Here is a 19478-nt window from a genome sequence, read left to right on the forward strand (position 1 = left end):
ACAGATGAAATCCTTAAAAATTGGACGTATTTTCAGGATGGAATTCCTATCAAATTTCATAACCAATTTTGTGTTGAGTTGGCCCTTCTGTCACTACAATCTATGACAGATCCCTCGAACAAAAAGCCCTGTGCCCTGTCCAGTATTTGAAAAAAAAAAAAAAAAAAACCACAGGTCACATCTGTCTACAGGAAGGGTAGCAGAAGTGATCCACAAAGCTACCGTTCAGTAACCCTGATATTCATTTGTTGTGGAATTTTAGAACATATACTGCCCTCAAACATAACGAGATACCTCGAACAGAACGATATCCTTCACTCCAATATATACAGATTTCGAAAACATCGATAATTTCAAACTCAACTGGCAGTTTTCTCACATTACATACCGAAAACTATGGATGAAAGTAATCAGGTTGATACAGTATTTCTCGATTTCCGAAAAGAATTTAGTTCAGTACCACACCTTCACTTACTATCGGCAGCATGATCGTAAGGGGAGTCATGAGAAATTTGTAACTGATTGAGGATATTTTGGTAGGGAGGACACTGCAAGTTCTCATGGACGGAGAGTTATTTACAAAATGGTTCAAATGGCTCTAAGCACTATGGGACTTAACATCTGAGGTCATCAGTTCCCTAGACTTAGAACTACTTAAACCTAACTAACCTAAGGACAACACACACATCCATGCCCGAGGCAGGATTCGAACCTGCGACCGCAGCAGCAGCGCGGTTCCGGACTGAAGCGCCTAGAATCGCTCGGACACAGCGGCCGGCAGTTATTTAAGGTGTAGACGTAAATTCGGGTGGACCCTAGGGAAGTGTGTTGGGTCCCTTGCTGTTCATGATGTATATTATTGACCTTACGGACAATATTGACATTAATCTCATTCGCAGACAGTGCAGTTATCTACAATGAAGTACAGCCTGAAAGAAGTACAAATATTCAGTCAGATCTTGACAGGATTTCAGAGTCACAGATTCGCAACTTGCTTTAAATTTTCAGAAATCTAAAATTGTGTACTTCATAAAACGGGAAAACGTAAGTAGCCTATGATTACAGTATCAACGAGTCACAGCTGAAATCAGTAAACTCATACAAATACCTGTATGTAATACTCGTACAGACATAAAATGGAACGATGACATGTATTCAGTCATGGGTAAAGTAGATAGCAGGCTTCGGTTTATTGGTAGGATACTAGCGAAATGAAATCAATTTACAAAAGAGGCTGCTTACAAATCACTCGTGCGACTCCTTCTAGAATATTGCTCAATTATGTAGGACCCCTACTAGAGAGGGCTAACAGGGAATATTTAACGTGTACAGAGAAGGGCAGTATGAATGTTCACAGGTTTGTCTGACCCACGTTAGAGTGTCACAGAGATGTTGAAACAACTGAACTGCCAGACACATGAACTATCCCGAGAAAACCTGCTCACAATGTTTCAAGAACCGACTTAAAACGAAGACTCTAGGAATATGCTACAACCCCCTATATATCGCCCACATAGAGATCGTGAGAACAAGATTAGATTAATTACAGCAAGCACGGAGGCATCTGAACAATTAATCTTCCCGTGCTCCATAAGAGGGATATATTTTGGTCTACGTGGGAAAAAAATGGTTCAAATGGCTCTGAGCACTATGGGACTCAACTGCTGAGGTCATTAGTCCCCGAGAACTTAGAACTAGTTAAACCTAACTAACCTAAGGACATCACAAACATCCATGCCCGAGGCAGGATTCGAACCTGCGACCGTAGCGGTCTTGCGGTTCCAGACTGCAGCGCCTTTAACCGCACGGCCACTTCGGCCGGCTCTACGTGGGAACTGAGGGCAGTCATACTCGTCGTCAAGGTTCCAGTCGACCACCGCAAGGGAGGATTGCCGTATTATACACAAGCCACATCGTAACCCCTTCACATGTGCGTCAGTCATCCGAGAAAAGGTAATGGACTCTGGAACATTATGTATATTCCTGTACCACTAGTCGCAGACTAGCAGGAGTCAGACCAAGGAATTGCCGTCCCTTCCGTAGGTTGCCATTAACATAGCATTACAAACGGCTGCATCTGGAGTGCTGCTGTGACCAGGATGCATGCGCTGCTGCCGAATGGCGTCACATTATGTTCAGCGATGGATCGCGTTTCTGTACTACACTTTGGAGAGGTAAAGCTCTCTTGCTCATGGCATGACGGTGTGGGTATCAATCGGTTCAGGTCTCTGGTCGTAGTGACTGAGGGAATTCTGACCGCACAACGGTATGTCATGTATTACCTCTCATGCGATTGCATCGCTACAGAAAAATACTCATCGACATAGGGCACATGTCTCTATGTACTGTGTTTCTTGATGCTGAAGTACTCCTGGGGCCAGCAAGATTCCAGAAGTGTCCCTGATAGAAGATGTGTGAACCAGCTAGGACGTCCAGTCAGACACAGTGGCAATATCCAGGATACTCAAGAATCGGTTACAATAGGTGTGGTCCAACTTGCCTCAGGAGAGGATTAAAAGGATTCACAACACGCCTCCCAACTGAATCAGTGTATGCATCTAGGCCGGAGAGGGTGCAACATCATACCGACATGTGCTAAATGCTTTATAAATTTGACTCGATCTTGTGATCACTTCAACAACCTAAATCTACGTCTACATATATACTCTGAAAACCATTGTGAAGTGCTTTGCAGAGGGTACGTCACCTTGTACCAGCTATAAAAGTTTTTCTCCCATTCCATTTATGTATGGAGAGCGGGAAGCATGACTACTTAAATGCCTTCGTGCGTATTGTAATTAATCTAGTCTCGTCCTCACTATCTCTATGAGAGCGATATGTAGAGGGTTTACGTCTGTCTTCATATGTTTGTCAGTTCAGTACTTTCAACATCTCTGTGGTACTCTCCCGCAAAATAAACCTGTGACCATTCGTGCTGCCTTTGTCTGTATACCTTAAATACACCCTGTTAGTCCTACCAGGCAGAGATCCCACATGCTTGAACAATATTCTAGGAATGGTCAGACGAGTGACTTTAAGCGGAGGCTGTGTGGCGTGGACTGGGCGGTTTTTTAAGTTAGAAGGCCTCGGGAAAGTACGGGGTGGGCTGCAATCTCAAAGGCTGCATGGCAAATACAGGACGTGCTTGGATCAAGGAACAGTCGGAATTATAGTTGTAAATTGTTGTAGTTGTGCTGGGAAAGTCCCTGAGCTTCAAGCGCTAATAGAAAGCACAGAAGCTGAAATCGTTATCGGAACCGTGCGACTGCTACGGTCGCAGGTTCGAATCCTGCCTCGGGCATGGATGTGTGTGATGTCCTTAGGTTAGTTGGGTTTAAGTAGTTCTAAGTTCTAGGGGACTGATGACCACAGCAGTTGAGTCCCATAGTGCTCAGAGCCATTTGAACCATTTTTTTGAAATCGTTATAGGTACAGAAAGCTGGCTAAAGCCTGAAATAAGTTCTGCACAAATTTTTACGAAGTCTCAGACGGTGTTCAGGAAAGATAGATTAGGCAGAATTGGTGGTGGAGTGTATGTTTCTGTCAGTAGTGGTTTATCTTGTAGTGAAGTCGAAGTAGATACTCCGTGCGAATTGGTATGGGTGGAGGTTATACTTAACAGCCGAACTAAGTTAATAATAGGCTCCTTCTACCGACCCCCAGACTCCGATGATATAGTTGCGGAACAGTTCAGAGAAAATTTGAGTCTCGTAACAAATAAATACCCCACTCATACGGTTATAGTTGGTGGGGACTTCAACCTTCCCTCGATATGTTGGCAAAAATACTTGTTCAAAACCGGTGGTAGGCAGAAAACATCTTCCGAGATTATCCTAAATGCTTTGTCCGAAAATTATTTCGAGCAGTTAGTCCATGAACCCACGCGAATTGTAAATGGTTGCGAAAACGCACTTGACCTCTTAGCCACAAACAATCCAGAGCTGATAGAGAGCATCATGACTGATACAGGGATTAGTGATCACAAGGTCGTTGTAGCTAGGCTCAATACCATTTCTTCCAAATCCACCAGAAACAAACGCAAAATAATTTTATTTAAAAAAGCGGATAAAGTGACACTAGAAGCCTTCCTAAGAGACAATCTCCGTTCCTTCCGAACTGACTATGCAAATGTAGACGAGATGTGGCTCAAATTCAAAGATATAGTAGCAACAGCAATTGAGAGATTCATACCTCATAAATTGGTAAGAGATGGAACTGATCCCCCGTGGTACACAAAACAGGTCCGAACTCTGTTGCAGAGGCAACGGAAAAAGCATGCGAAGTTCAGAAGAACGCGAAATCCCGAAGATTGGCTAAAATTTACAGACGCGCGAAATTTGGCACGGACTTCAATGCGAGATGCCTTTAATAGGTTCCACAACGAAACATTGTCTCGAAATTTGGTAGAAAATCCGAAGAAATTCTGGTCGTATGTAAAGTACACAAGCGGCAAGACGCAGTCAATACCTTCGCTGCGCAGTGCCGATGGTACTGTTACCGACGACTGTGCCGCTAAAGCGGAGTTATTGAACAGTTTTCCGAAATTCCTTCACCAGGGAATTCCAGAATTTGAAACACGAACAGCTGCTAGCATGAACCTTAGGGGTTGCGAAGCAACTCAAATCGCTTGATACGGGCAAGTCTTCAGGTCCAGACTGTATACCGATTAGGTTCCTTTCAGATTACGCTGATACAATAGCTCCCTACTTAGCACTCATATACAACCGCTCGCTCACCGATAGATCTGTACCTACAGATTGGAAAATTGCGCAGGTCGCACCAGGGTTTAAGAAGGGTAGTAGGAGTAATCCATCTAACTACAGACCTATATCATTGACGTCGGTTTGCAGTAGGGTTTTGGAGCATATACTGTATTCAAACATTATGAATCGCCTCGAAGGGAACGATCTATTGATACGTAATCAGCATCGTTTCAGAAAACATCGTTCTTGTGCAACGCAGCTAGCTCTTTATTCGCACGAAGTAATGGCCGCTATCGACAGGGGATCTCAAGTTGATTCCGTATTTCTAGATTTCCGCAAAGCTTTTGACACCGTTCCTCACAAGCGACTTCTAATCAAGCTGCGGGCCTATGCGGTATCGTCTCAGTTGTGCGACTGGATTCGTGATTTCCTGTCAGGAAGGTCGCAGTTCGTAGTAATAGACGGCAAATCATCGAGTAAAACTGAAGTGACATCAGGTGTTCCCCAGGGAAGCGTCCTGGGACCTCTGCTGTTCCTGATCTACATATATAAATGACCTGGGTGACAATCTGAGCAGTTCTCTTAGGTTGTTCGCAGATTTAGCGTCTAGTAAGGTCATCCGAAGACCAGTATCAGTTGCAAAGCGATTTAGAAAAGATTGCTGTATGGTGTGGCAGGTGGCAGTTGACGCTAAATAACGAAAAGTGTGAGGTGATCCACATGAGTTCCAAAAGAAATCCGTTGGAATTCGATTACTCGATAAATAGTATAATTCTCAAGGCTGTCAATTCAACTAAGTATCTGGGTGTTAAAATTACGAAAAACTTCAGTTGGAAAGACCACATAGATAATACTGTGGGGAAGGCGAGCCAAAGGTTGCGTTTCATTGGCAGGACACTTAGAAGATGCAACAAGTCCACTAAAGAGACAGCTTACACTACACTCGTTCGTCCTCTGTTAGAATATTGCTGCGCGGTGTGGGATCCTTACCAGGTGGGAATGACGGAGGACATCGAAAGGCTGCAAAAAAGGGCAGCTCGTTTTGTATTATCACGTAGTAGGGGAGAGAGTGTGGCAGATAAGATACGCGAATTGGGATGGAAGTCACTACAGCAAAGGCGTTTTTCGTCGCGGCGAGATCTATTTACGAAATTTCAGTCACCAACTTTCTCTTCCGAATGCGAAAATATTCTGTTGAGCCCAACCTACGTAGGCAGGAATGATCATGAAAATAAAATAAGAGAAATCAGAGCTCAAACAGAAAGGTTTAGGTGTTCGTTTTTCCCGCGCGCTGTTCGGGAGTGGAATGGTAGAGACATAGTATGATTGTGGTTCGACGAACCCTCTGCCAAGCACTTAAATGTGAATTGCAGAGTAGTCATGTAGATGTAGATGTAGAAGCAATCTCCTTTGTAAACTGATTGCATTTCTCCAGTATTCTACCAATAAACAGAAGTCTGCTACCTGCTTTACCCACGAATGAATCATGCGATCGTTCCATTTTATGTCCTTGCAAAGTATTACTCACAGGTATTTGTATGAGTTAACCGATTCCAACTGTGGCTCATTGATGTTGTAGTCATATGGTAATACGGTTTTGTTTTTCATTTTATGAAATTTATACTTCTACATTTCTGAACATTTAAAGAAAGTTATCAGTTTGTGCACCACTTTGAAATCTCTTCAAAATTTAACCGAATACTTGTACAGCTTCTTCCAGACTGAACTTCATTGTAGATAACGGCATCATCTGTGAAAAGTCTGAGGCTATTTTTAATATTGTCCGCAATATCATTAATACACTAAGTGATCAGAAGTATCCGGAAACCTAGCTAAAAATGACTTACAAGCTCGTGGCGCTCTCCACCGGTAATGCTGGAATTCAGTATGGTGTTGACCCACCATATACACTCCTGGAAATTGAAATAAGAACACCGTGAATTCATTGTCCCAGGAAGGGGAAACTTTATTGACACATTCCTGGGGTCAGATACATCACATGATCACACTGACAGAACCACAGGCACATAGACACAGGCAACAGAGCATGCACAATGTCGGCACTAGTATAGTGTATATCCACCTTTCGCAGCAATGCAGGCTGCTATTCTCCCATGGAGACGATCGTAGAGATGCTGGATGTAGTCCTGTGGAACGGCTTGCCATGCCATTTCCACCTGGCGCCTCAGTTGGACCAGCGTTCGTGCTGGACGTGCAGACCGCGTGAGACGACGCTTCATCCAGTCCCAAACATGCTCAATGGGGGACAGATCCGGAGATCTTGCTGGCCAGGGTAGTTGACTTACACCTTCTAGAGCACGTTGGGTGGCACGGGATACATGCGGACGTGCATTGTCCTGTTGGAACAGCAAGTTCCCTTGCCAGTCTAGGAATGGTAGAACGATGGGTTCGATGACGGTTTGGATGTACCGTGCACTATTCAGTGTCCCCTCGACGATCACCAGTGGTGTACGGCCAGTGTAGGATATCGCTCCCCACACCATGATGCCGGGTGTTGGCCCTGTGTGCCTCGGTCGTATGCAGTCCTGATTGTGGCGCTCACCTGCACGGCGCCAAACACGCATACGACCATCATTGGCACCAAGGCAGAAGCGACTCTCATCGCTGAAGACGACACGTCTCCATTCGTCCCTCCATTCACGCCTGTTGCGACACCACTGGAGGCGGGCTGCACGATGTTGGGGCGTGAGTGGAAGACGGCCTAACGGTGTGCGGGACCGTAGCCCAGCTTCATGGAGACGGTTGCGAATGGTCCTCGCCGATACCCCAGGAGCAACAGTGTCCCTAATTTGCTGGGAAGTGGCGGTGCGGTCCCCTATGGCACTGCGTAGGATCCTACGGTCTTGGCGTGCATCCGTGCGTCGCTGCGGTCCGGTCCCAGGTCGACGGGCACGTGCACCTTCCGCCGACCACTGGCGACAACATCGATGTACTGTGGAGACCTCACGCCCCACGTGTTGAGAAATTCGGCGGTACGTCCACCCGGCCTCCCGCATGCCCACTATACGCCCTCGCTCAAAGTCCGTCAACTGCACATACGGTTCACGTCCACGCTGTCGCGGCATGCTACCAGTGTTAAAGACTGCGATGGAGCTCCGTATGCCACGGCAAACTGGCTGACACTGACGGCGGCGGTGCACAAATGCTGCGCAGCTAGCGCCATTCGACGGCCAACACCGCGGTTCCTGGTGTGTCCGCTGTGCCATGCGTGTGATCATTGCTTGTACAGCCCTCTCGCAGTGTCCGGAGCAAGTATGGTGGGTCTGACACACCGGTGTCAATGTGTTCTTTTTTCCATTTCCAGGAGTGTAGATTTCCGCAAAGCTTTTGACACCGTTCCTCACAAGCGACTTCTAATCAAGCTGCGGGCCTATGCGGTATCGTCTCAGTTGTGCGACTGGATTCGTGATTTCCTGTCAGGAAGGTCGCAGTTCGTAGTAATAGACGGCAAATCATCGAGTAAAACTGAAGTGACATCAGGTGTTCCCCAGGGAAGCGTCCTGGGACCTCTGCTGTTCCTGATCTATATAAATGACCTGGGTGACCACTCACTTGCCTTGATGACAAGGCCACCACTAGCCTTGATGACAGCTTCCATCCTCGCAGATATACGTTCAATCAGGTTTCTTGGGGAATGGCAGCCCATTCTTCACGGAGTGCTCCACTGAGGAGAGGCTGTGCATTATGAACAGGTGCTCGATGTGGTTGAAAGCTGCTATTGCCATCCCCGCATTGCTCTTCAACAGTGGGAAGCAAGAAGGTGCTTAAAACATCAATGTAGTTCTGAGCTGTGATAGTGCCACGCAAAACAACTAGGGGTGCAAGCCTATCCATGAAAAACACGACCACATCATAACACCACCGCCTCCGAATTTTACTGTTGGCACTGCACACGCTGGCAGATGACGTTTACCGGGCATTCGCCATACCCACACCCTGCCATCGGATCGCCACATTGTGTACCGCGATTCGTCACTCCACACAACGTTTTTCCGTTGTTCAATCGTCCAATGCTTGCGCTCCTTACACCAAGCGAGGCGTCGTTTGGCGTTTACTGGCGTGATGTGTGGTTATGAGCAGCCGCTCCACAATGAAATCCATGTTTTCTCACCACCCGCCTAACGGTCATAGTACTTGCAGTGGATCCTGATGCAATTTGGAATCCCTGTGTGATGGTCTGGATAGATGTCTGCCTATTACACATTACGGCCATCTCGAACTGTCGGCGGTCTCTGTCAGTCAACAGACGAGGTCGGCCTGAACGCTTTTGTGCTATACGTGTCCCTTCTCGTTTCCACTTCACTATCACATCGGAAATAGTGGACCTAGGGATGTTTAAGGGTGTGGAAATCTCGCGTACAGACGTATGACACAAGTGACACCCAATCATTCGACCACGTTCTAAGTCCGTGAGTTCCGCAGATCGCCCCATTCTGCTCTCTCACGATGTCTAATGACTACGGAGGTCGCATTGTGCTGCCGCCCACCTGGCAGTGGGTGGCAGCACAATGCACCTAATACGAAAAACGTATGTTTTTGGGGAAGTTCGGATACTTTTCATCACATAGTGTATACATCACGAACAGGAAGGGACCAACACACTTCCCTGGGGTCAACCTGAAGTTACATCTACATCTGAAGACGACTGTCCATCCAAGATAACCCCGGCCAACTCATACAGTGGTACAAAAGACTCTCGTTGTTGCACATGGCTCACTTCAGTCTCATTCGTGCCAGTTGTGCCATAATTCTAACGAATCCATCAGTTTCTACTTCCAAAGCTCGACAGATTGAACTGATCGATTTTCATTTTAGATATCTAAACCACATGGATATACATGGAATTTGATTCTGGGGTAACATAATATACGCTGTGGCTACATTAGACGACTACTTGATATTTCCCTTCGTTTGGATAGTAAATATTTTACATACATTTGCTCAGTCGTATGTCTGTATATGTTACAAGTCGTCACTGTTTGGTCCCTTAGGAATTCACACACATTTGAACATTTTGAAGTTGTCACTTTTGTTATTCTTTTAAAAATTTATGCCCAACACTGCCAACTTTTATTGACGCTTCGAACCATCTTTTATTCATAGTGAGATAAGAAATTTTGTGGGGGAACAGCTTCGATGACCTAACCTTGCTAAACAATGCTCAGTCATTGTACCACTTAGTTTCGGCTACTGTCTAGGAACAGATATATGAAATAACTGAAGTATCTCAACTAAAGCATGAGTTCAAGTTATCTCTTTTCAGACACCAAGTTTCCCATACAAGACAGTGTTTCATTTAATGCGAATTAATTAAAACGTCAACATGAGGGCACGAATTAGTTTCAGAATGGTATTCGTCAAATTACATGCTATGGTCTGATGTATATGATGATGACCGTATTCAGTAAATTTCGCTTTTTTTCTATTCAAAGTATGATACAGGTTTGGAAAAATCTCTCCGACAAGAAAAGCGACGAAAAAGTTTGCTGTTCTTTAGAAAAGGTGCTGTGGAGGCTATTAGTAGAGGTTAGGACATTGCACTTTATGCAGAAGAGCGACCGATGGGTGTCTGTGGCGGACACGGCAGGTTGGCAGCACTATTGACCGCGGCGAGCGTTTCATAAGCATCAGCTGCCGGAATAGGTACGTCTCGTGTGAAGAGGCGGGCCAGCCTGAATAATGCAACAGCGCAATTACTAGGCGACGCACGGCACTGACAGTCACTCCTCTTTTCGGGAGCAGTTAAGCACCCTCATTAATAGTGACTAACAGTCTCCATTCCAGCTGTCAGAGGCCGACTTGCACTTCTCTTAGTCGAGTCTTCACTTCGGGAGAAGATGGTGACAACTTGAAGGAACAGCGTTGAGGCGGGTGTGTGTGTGTGTGTGTGTGTGTGTGTGTGTGTGTGTGTGTGTGTGTGTGTGTGCATGTGTGAGGAGGGTGAGAGCAGCTGTGTTGGAGACGTTAGTGTATTGAACGTGTGAGTGGACTACGTAGTGATGTTTGACCTGGCGATAGCTGGTTCGAATCCTGTGGACAGACAGGTGTCAATTAATGGTAACGTGGCCTACAGTGGTGATGAAGGGAAGCTAGGGTTGGAAGCCCCATTTCAAACACATTAATATCTAATCACTTGGATCTAAACTTGGGACTTCTGTGCGCCGTTGTTGAATAAGGACAGAGGATATCGTTGCTGGTGTGCCTGTCCTCAAATGGACGTTAAGCATGATCATTTTGTAGCCCTCGAGGTGAAAAAGAAAAAGGTAACTTCAAGTTTAACGCTAGTTCATGGCCCATTTCGCTGGAGACGGACCACGGGAACTGGGAAGGAATTAGCTGCTACCTTTAAGACAACGTCACTACACTCGACTGAACTAATTTAGGGTAACAGTAGAAAACGTGAATCAATGTTACAAGACTGGCATTACTCCTGAATACGACTGCAATGTCCCAGCAATGTATCAGCTCAGTCGGTGTCCGTCGAAAGGACAAGACTGCATTCCATAATCGAGATTAAGTCTCTCTCATTTTTTGACTCACAAATGCAGATATAACAACCCGTAAGCAAGACTGTTCTTCACAAGTGCTTAGACAGCGATCCTTACAATGTGATGATGCATATGAAACGTTACGGCGTAGTGTTGGTGGGATGAAATCGGTCATTACTCCACTGCGACTATTTTGTTAATTGCTCTAAGCGGAAATTCAAATTTTGTCATCACACTGGCATATTTAGAAGATGGATGCACATAAATTGGTTCGGACGGAAGAAAAGACTATTTTTACTGAAGCAAGTAAAGAATATTACGATTTCAGCAACCCGTTAAGGTGAGTATAAGTGTAGCACCAGCCAAGACTGGAAAAAAATGGTCCAGGAAAGTGGCCACGGTGGTTTAGGAAAACAACAGAAACCAAAATTCGTGATGATGGTGCCAGGAAATGAATACTGTCCACCTTCATACCTCTCCCACTTTCCGTGAATACGATTCCATTGCATTAACCACTGCACCAAGTTCCGTACATTTCAAAAGCGTGAGTCTCCATTGTAGTGGTTCGTATGCAATTCGATCACCGGCATTCCTTGAGCCCTGAAGCTTTACAGGGCAACATTGTGGGTGCGGTAATAATCGACGAGTACTATCAATACCCTTGCTCATAGAGTTCTTAATACACGATGGACGCAGTGGGTCACGTTCCCAGATCCGCGTATTCGTGTGGGAACAGAGCCGTCTGCCGCCAGGCTTTCGATGCTCGCTACTTCAGTATTCATTCGTGACACAGAAACAGTTGCAGCACGCGATCGCGGTAACGGCTAGTCAAGGTCTTTCGGGTCTTCAAGGAGTGGCCTCGCTCTGAACACGAATAATTCAGCCATTTTTTGCGGAGGTACCTCACTATGTGATCACACCTTTGTGCTGCGTCCGATTGCGGATACAACTATAACTTACAATTTTTCAAATTTCAACGCTTTTTCTAAACATGTTTGTTGATAGTCTCAATCCGAATAAAGCTGCTTTTTGAAGCACTCTATAACCGACAACTGTCACGACTTTAATCAAAATTCTTTAAAGTTGGCTACAGAAGTAATATTTAGACGCTGTTTCGTTTGAAGAAGGGAGTATCAACAAAAAATTGCAATTATTCTTTCGTACTTTTGCCACTAGCTTAAGGACAGTAGATAGGGGAGAGTGTTACGCCTAGAGGATAGTCTGCCTAAGAACACACAATGTTTTTGGTTGGTATTTCAGCCAAGCGACTGATTTTAGAATCACATGAAGGAGTGTTCACTACAGACTGCCATTAGCAGCTTCCGCCACTTTTTACACTTTTTGTGTTTTTAGACAGGAGGTTGTGTAATGTGCACCATTTGCAAATACGCTCTAAGACAAAATACGAAGAAATTATCCGAATGGGAAGAAAATTGGTTGATATGATGTAAATTTATAGACGCACAAACCATTACAATTTCAGAAAAATTGCATGTTTTCCTCAAGAAAAAGATATGCACAAGTTGAACAAGCCAATAATGTGTTGGGCCACCTATGACTCTAATTGAAGCGGTTATTTGGCTTGATATTGATTGGCAAAGTTGTTGGATGTCCTCCAGAGGGATATTGTGCCATATTCTGTCCAATTGGAGCGTTAGATCGTCAAAATCTCGAGCTGGCTCGAGCGCCCTGCCCACAATGTTCCAAACGACCTCAATTGGGAAGAGATCCGGCGACCTTACTGGCCAAGGTAGGGTTTGAAAGGCACGGCGACAAGCAGTGGAAACTCCCACAGAGTGCGAGCGGGCATTATCTTGCTGAAATCTAAGCTCAGGATGGCTTGCCATGAAGTGCAACAAAACGGGGTTTAGAATATCATTGACGTACAGCTGTTCTGTAGGGGTACCGCAGATGACAACCAGAGGGGTCCTGCTATGAAAAGAAATGACAGCCCAGACCGTCACCCCTGCTTGTCAGGCCGTATGGTGGGCGACAGTCACGTTGGTATCCCACCGCCGTCTGGGGCGTCTCCAGACACATCTTCGCTGCTCCTCGGGGCTTAGTTCAAAGTGGGACTCATCACTGAAGACAGTTCTACTCCAGTCAATAAGATTCCATATCGACCTGGCTGTCGCTCGCCATACAGACTGGCATCCAAGAGTGATGCTCTAGGGTGCCATCTCTTTTCCTAGCAGGACCCCTTTGGTTGTTATCCGCGGTACCCTTACAGCACATCTGTACGTCGACGACATTCTACGCCCAGTTTTGTTGCCCTTAATGGCAAACCATCATGGGCTTACATTCCAGCGAAATAATGCCATCCACACGCGGCGAGAGTTTCTACAGCTTGTCTCCGTGCTTGCCAAACCATACGTTGGCCGGCAAGGTCACCGGATCTCTCACCCTCTGACAAGGTTTGGAGCATTTTAGGCCATCTAACGCTCCAATTTGGAGAGAATTTGGCACTATATCCCTCAGGACACCCAGCAACTCTATCAATCAATGCCTAACCGAAAACCACTTGCGTAAGGGCCAGAGATTGACCAACGCATTATCGGCTTGCTCAGTTTGTGATACTCTTTCTCTTGAATATGTCACATAATTCTTCTGAAATTGGAATACATTGTTTGTCTCGAAATTTACATAACATCTAACAATGTTCGTCCAATTCGGATACTTCTTTTGTGACGAGTCTTTTTTTTTTAAACTACTTATCCGACGAGTAACTCACAACAGTGCTACATACAGTGCCAGTGGTTTTGATACAAAGCAGATCAATGGGAACGATAAACAAAGCAAACATTGCATTATATCTACAATAACAATTGTCGAAGCTGACATTTCGTGGGAAAGGAACCCAAGGAACTTCGCACAGTGATAAAGAAGTGGCAGATGAAATATTAGCGTTTCTGCAAGATGCGTCTGTGGAATGTATGGTGTCGTATACGATAGACAGTGCGGACAGTGTACATGAGTAGTACAGTGATGAGGATACATGGTTAACAAGTGATAGTGATATTGCAACAGGCTATGTAGTTCTCCGCCCTTGTCGGACAGGGGGCCACAAATCCAGTCCGCAGTGAGACGTAGTAAAGGACAATCGTTATCCATGAAGCGGGTAAGAAACAATTGGAAGATCATTTGCAGCGCAGTAAAAAAATAATTTCGAACAGATTTCGAATAAGCCTGCAGGAATATAACGGTGTAGTTCACAAGAAAACCTACGGATGTTATAGACAGGACAGGGCGCACTTGTTACAAAAAGTAGTGTTTGCGCTTTTTTGAAGGCGGCTCGATACAGTTTACAATATGTGCATGATAGTGGTCTACTACGTTATGCACATTAAACTGAGAGTGACATAGATTACAGTGATTTCAAGGGAAGCAGTATATGGTTGCATAACTTCAAACAGCGCTACAGAATCTGAAAACGTAAGAGGACGAAATTTCAAAAAAGCTTCAACCTGATGATATGCAGAAAACTGCGGAATAGGCCGGAAAAATTGTAGATGAGATAAACAAACTTATCCCACCGTTCAGTAAGGAGTCTGTTTTCAACTGGAATTTGGAGACGAAATGCATATGAAAGGAGCCCTGGATATTAGAGGTACCTTCGGAGTTATAACAAGATCAATTAACATAAATGCCTTAACGCATTTGTATGCAATTAGGCCAACTGTTAATCTGGATGGTAAATTGGCCGGAAAGTTATGTACTGTGCAGCTAGAAGTTGGGTGTGCTCTGTCCTCTACCATTCATCCTCGTGTGCGTGATTCTGTAGGGGTAGTAGGAAATATTTACGTCACAGGAAGCAATAGTGGGATAATGGGGGTAAGAGAACTACAACTATGGTACGAACACTGCTTTTGGCCAATAGCTGGTCAACGTAACTTGCTTTTGCTTGATTCCTGGTCTTCTATAAAAATCACACTCCTTTAGAGTAAATTACTCCACCTGAAAAGTGAGTGACATTGCAGTTCATACCACCCAGAACCACTGGACAAATTCCGCTTCTGGAAATTTGTTTTTTCCGTGTGTATAAAACTTGTTATTGCACTGTCTGTAACTACACCTTAAAGGATAGTAAGTTTTATTGGCGTGCGGTGTAGCCGCGCGGTCGAGGCGCCTTGTCACGGTCCGCGCGGCTCCCGCCGTCGGAGGTTCAAGTCCTCCGTCGGGCACGGGTGTATGTGTTGTCCTTAGCGTAAGTTAGTTTAAGTTAGCTTAAGTAGTGCGTCAGCTTAGGGACCGATGACCTCAGCAGTTTGGTCCCATAAGACCTTACTACAAATTTCCAAAATTTTCCAAGTTTTATTACATATAAACTGAAGGTGGATGGAGGGAGAAGGGAAGGGAAATGCAAGGCATTACTGATGCCAGCTGCGTCGGAACATTATGCGGAATTAGCGACGACGAGTGAATATGTGTACCAGACTGGGATTCGAACCCAGGATTTCCTGCTTAGTAGGCAGGTGCGTTAACCACTGCGCCACCCGGAACACAGTGTTAGCATAACTGCACGGACTATCTCAAGACGCTTCAGGGCCGACACACTCCCACCGAGCGCCACTTATCCGGAGTCCCTGTCCATTTCCTCGTCGCCCGCTACTCTGAGATTCCCACAGGAGGTCGGACGTACATGTACATCCGAACGGAAGAAGATGGATCCATTGCTCATCTAGGCGAATCAATTATATGAATTTTTGGTGCCTTTTCTTTCACACATGTCCAAAAGAACAGATGCCACGCATCCATATAATAGCTAGTTTCACCATAAGCTCCACGACAGAATGCTTCGCATTCAGTTTCATGCCATCACATTCCGATCAGTTCTCCTCACCCTCACCAACATGATTCTATATGCATTCCTTAAGAGTGGGTACCTAGATAAACGTACTCACAGTTTGTAACTCCCAGGGATTTTACCTTCGATTTTGAGGGTGCTAACCTTTGTGATCACTGTAGCGTGCCATTTTTCATTCAGTGCTCACAGTGCAAGTTAATGGTTTGTTTTGAACATTTCATGAATGTCGACTATGTCCGTTTTGTGAAGTGTAATACCTATACGCCATAGGAGGTTGGTCTCTACAGCTCGTGGACACTCATTTTCAAAAAATGTCTCTGAGCACTATGGGACTTAACATCTGTGCTCATCAGTCCCCTAGAACTTAGAACTACTTAAACCTAACTAACGTAAGGACATCACACATATCCATGCCCGAGGCAGGATTCGAACCTGCGACCGTACAGTCACGCGGTTCCGGACTACGCGCCTAGAACCGCTAGACCACCGCGGCCGGCCACACTCATTTTCAGTTGACCTCTTAATGCGCATGTTGAGCCATTAGCAGCTAATACTTTTCCTGTCGCAATTGTTAACACAACACTTTCAAACAAGCCGTACTAAATATTAAACTTGCGATCCCGCACTCGAGGGGTTCCTTGTTAGAGTGTATTACGCGTTCTGCGCAATTAAGTGCTGCATAATATATTAAACCTATTTGGGATATTGTTAATTCTTCACGTACAGACCTGATAATGAGTAAAATGCTGTATATTTTGGAACTGTATGAGGACCATTAAGCCGTACTCACAGTGCAGGTTAATGGTTTGTTTTGAACGTTTCATGAATGTCGACGATGTCCGTTTTGTGAAGTGTAATACCTATACGCCATAGGAGGTTGGTCTCTACAGCTCGTGGACACTCATTTTCAAAAAATGGCTCTGAGCACTATGGGACTTAACATCTGTGCTCATCAGTCCCCTAGAACTTAGAACTACTTAAACAGTTTGAAACAGAAGAAGGTCTTTTACCATGAATGATGTTATACTTGCAAATGAAGCCAGTTTCTTCAGTGCCTTAACAAATTTACCTGTATTGAAAATGAAAATCTGTCTTAATTTCAAACAGATTGTATTTAAAAATGTTTTTAACTTGTAACTTGTTTTTTATAAAACTTCTGTTTAACTTGATTTCACGTACTTATTATTGGTGTCTAGTAGAGCAATAACGTAACATACCAGGGCAGCCGTGCGAAGCTTTCTTACTTTTATAGTTTTAAATAATGACAGCATTTGGTATAACTGTAGTCGTCGGCATAAAGATAGCTGTGAGAATGAAGAGAAACCATCTTTAAAAATGAACCGAAGGGCGTGAAATAATAATCTTGAATTTACGACAGAACATTGTATAAATATTTCGATGCACATAACTTTCAACAAAATTCTTTACAGAGCATTACAATACCACGGTGTGCATCTCAGCAGATGTTTGAGCTACAACCACCATTTCTACATCTACATGGATACTCTGCAAATCAAACTTAAGTGCCTGCCAGAGGGTTCACTGAACCACCTTCACAGTAATGCTCTATTCTTCCACTCTCGAACAGCCTAGGGAAAATACGAACGCCTATATCTTTCCGTGCGAGCTCTGATTTCCCATATTTTATTATGATGATTCCTTCTCCCTATGTATGTTGGCGTCAGTAAAATATTTTCGCATTCGGAGGAAAAAGTTGGTGATTGAAATTTCGTGAGAAGACTCCGCCTCAACGAAAAACACCTTTGTTTTAATGGTGTCCGTCCCAAATCCTGTCTAATGTCCGTGACACTCTCTTCCCTATTTCGTGATAATACAACACGTGCTGCTCTTCTTTGAACTTTTTCGATATACTCCGTTAATCCTATCTGGTAAGGATCCCAGACTCCGCAGCAGTACTCCAAAAGAGGATTTTAGTAGGTCTGTTACATTTTCTATGTGTCCTGTCAATAAAACACAAACTTTGGGTCCTTCCCCACAACATTTCCTACGTGTTCTTTCCAATTTAAATTGTTCGTAATTGTAATTCCTATGTGTTTAGTTGAATTTACGGCCTTTAGATTAGACTTATTTATCGTGTAACCGAAGTTTAAAGGATTCATTTAACGCTCATGTTAATGATCTCACATTTTTCATAATTTAAGGTCAAATGCCAATTTTCACACCATTCAGATATCCTTTCTAAATCTTTTTGCAATTTGTTTTGATCTTCTGATGACTTTACTAGTCGATAATCGACAACGTCATCTGCTTAAAACCTAAAACGGCTGCTCAGAGTGTCTCCTAAATCGTTTATGTAGATAAGGATCAGCAGAGGGCCTATAACACTACCTTGGGGAACGCCAGAAATCGCTTCAGTTTTACTCGATGACTTTCCGCCACTTACTACGAACTGTGATCCCTCTGGTAAGAGATCACGAATGCAGTCACATAACTCAGACCATGTTCCATATGCTCACAATTACACTACAAGCCGCTTGTGTGGTACAATGGTGAAAGCCTTTCGAAAATTTAGAAATACGGAATCAGTTTGGAATCCCTTGTCAATAGAACTCAGCAGTTCGTGTTTTTGGAGCGATGCTTCTCACTGACTGCTTCTAATTTTCTTTTCCTTAGCATCGTAAACTTGTCATTTATTGTTTATGACAGCAATATTTACACCAAGTTAGTAATTAATGAGCAAATACAAACACAAAATACAGAAGTAAAGAAATGTAATTTACTGCTGATGACAATATTTGTGTAGTGATGACTTAAAATCTTTAGAACAGGCTCTCACTTTTGATTAAGGAAGGACTAGGCCCAAGTTTGAACATATAATAAATTTTATTATAGTGTAGTTCCTCAGCACATGTTTACATTCCGTGGTACTCAAAAAAATATACTGTACAATTTACATTCATTACACTCTTTATCCTTTAGCAAACAAAATTTGAAATAAATACGATGACTATCAAAATTCTCTTTAAAACATTTCAGTAACACCAAAAATTTAAACAAAGGCTTTCGAAGTCAACTCAGAAAGAAATTCGCCTCACAACCAAGCTAAAGTTTACCTTTCCCTTAAATAAAATATACTAAAAAACTCCACATTAAAAAGACACAAGCATAATTCCATTTAAAAAGAAAAAAAATATTTACCCAATTAATAAAATTATTGAACGTTCATCATTATCTTAGCGAACCTTGAACAAAGCAAAATTTCTACAAGCTTAATTACCACACATTTAAGCATAAGCTACTCAGACAATTATAGCTCAATAAGAGTGCTAAATTACAGGAAGAAAATACAATTTAGAATTTTACAGTCCTGCTCTGGACACATGCCCTTATTGCTCTCCGAACGGACCCGCATGACCCGCATACTCCTCCGGACCAAGGTACATAAACATTGAAACCAGAACAAGAAAGCCTTCTAGAACACCCAGAAATCTGCTATTAGAA

At 44.0% G+C, this 19478-nt stretch overlaps 1 protein-coding gene and 1 non-coding gene across 2 annotated transcripts in view; one reads left to right on the forward strand and one right to left on the reverse strand.

The window, feature by feature from the left end:
* LOC126249235 (uncharacterized) overlaps positions 1-19478 on the forward strand; it is a 492645-nt gene that overhangs the window by 155031 nt on the left and 318136 nt on the right. The gene's annotated exons all lie outside the window — the stretch shown is intronic.
* Trnas-acu (transfer RNA serine (anticodon ACU)) lies at positions 15638-15712 on the reverse strand. Its single transcript has one exon. It is a non-coding gene; the product is annotated as a tRNA-Ser (tRNA).

Source organism: Schistocerca nitens, chromosome 3 (genome assembly GCF_023898315.1).
Source record: "Schistocerca nitens isolate TAMUIC-IGC-003100 chromosome 3, iqSchNite1.1, whole genome shotgun sequence".
Classification (NCBI taxonomy): Eukaryota; Metazoa; Arthropoda; class Insecta; order Orthoptera; family Acrididae; genus Schistocerca; species Schistocerca nitens.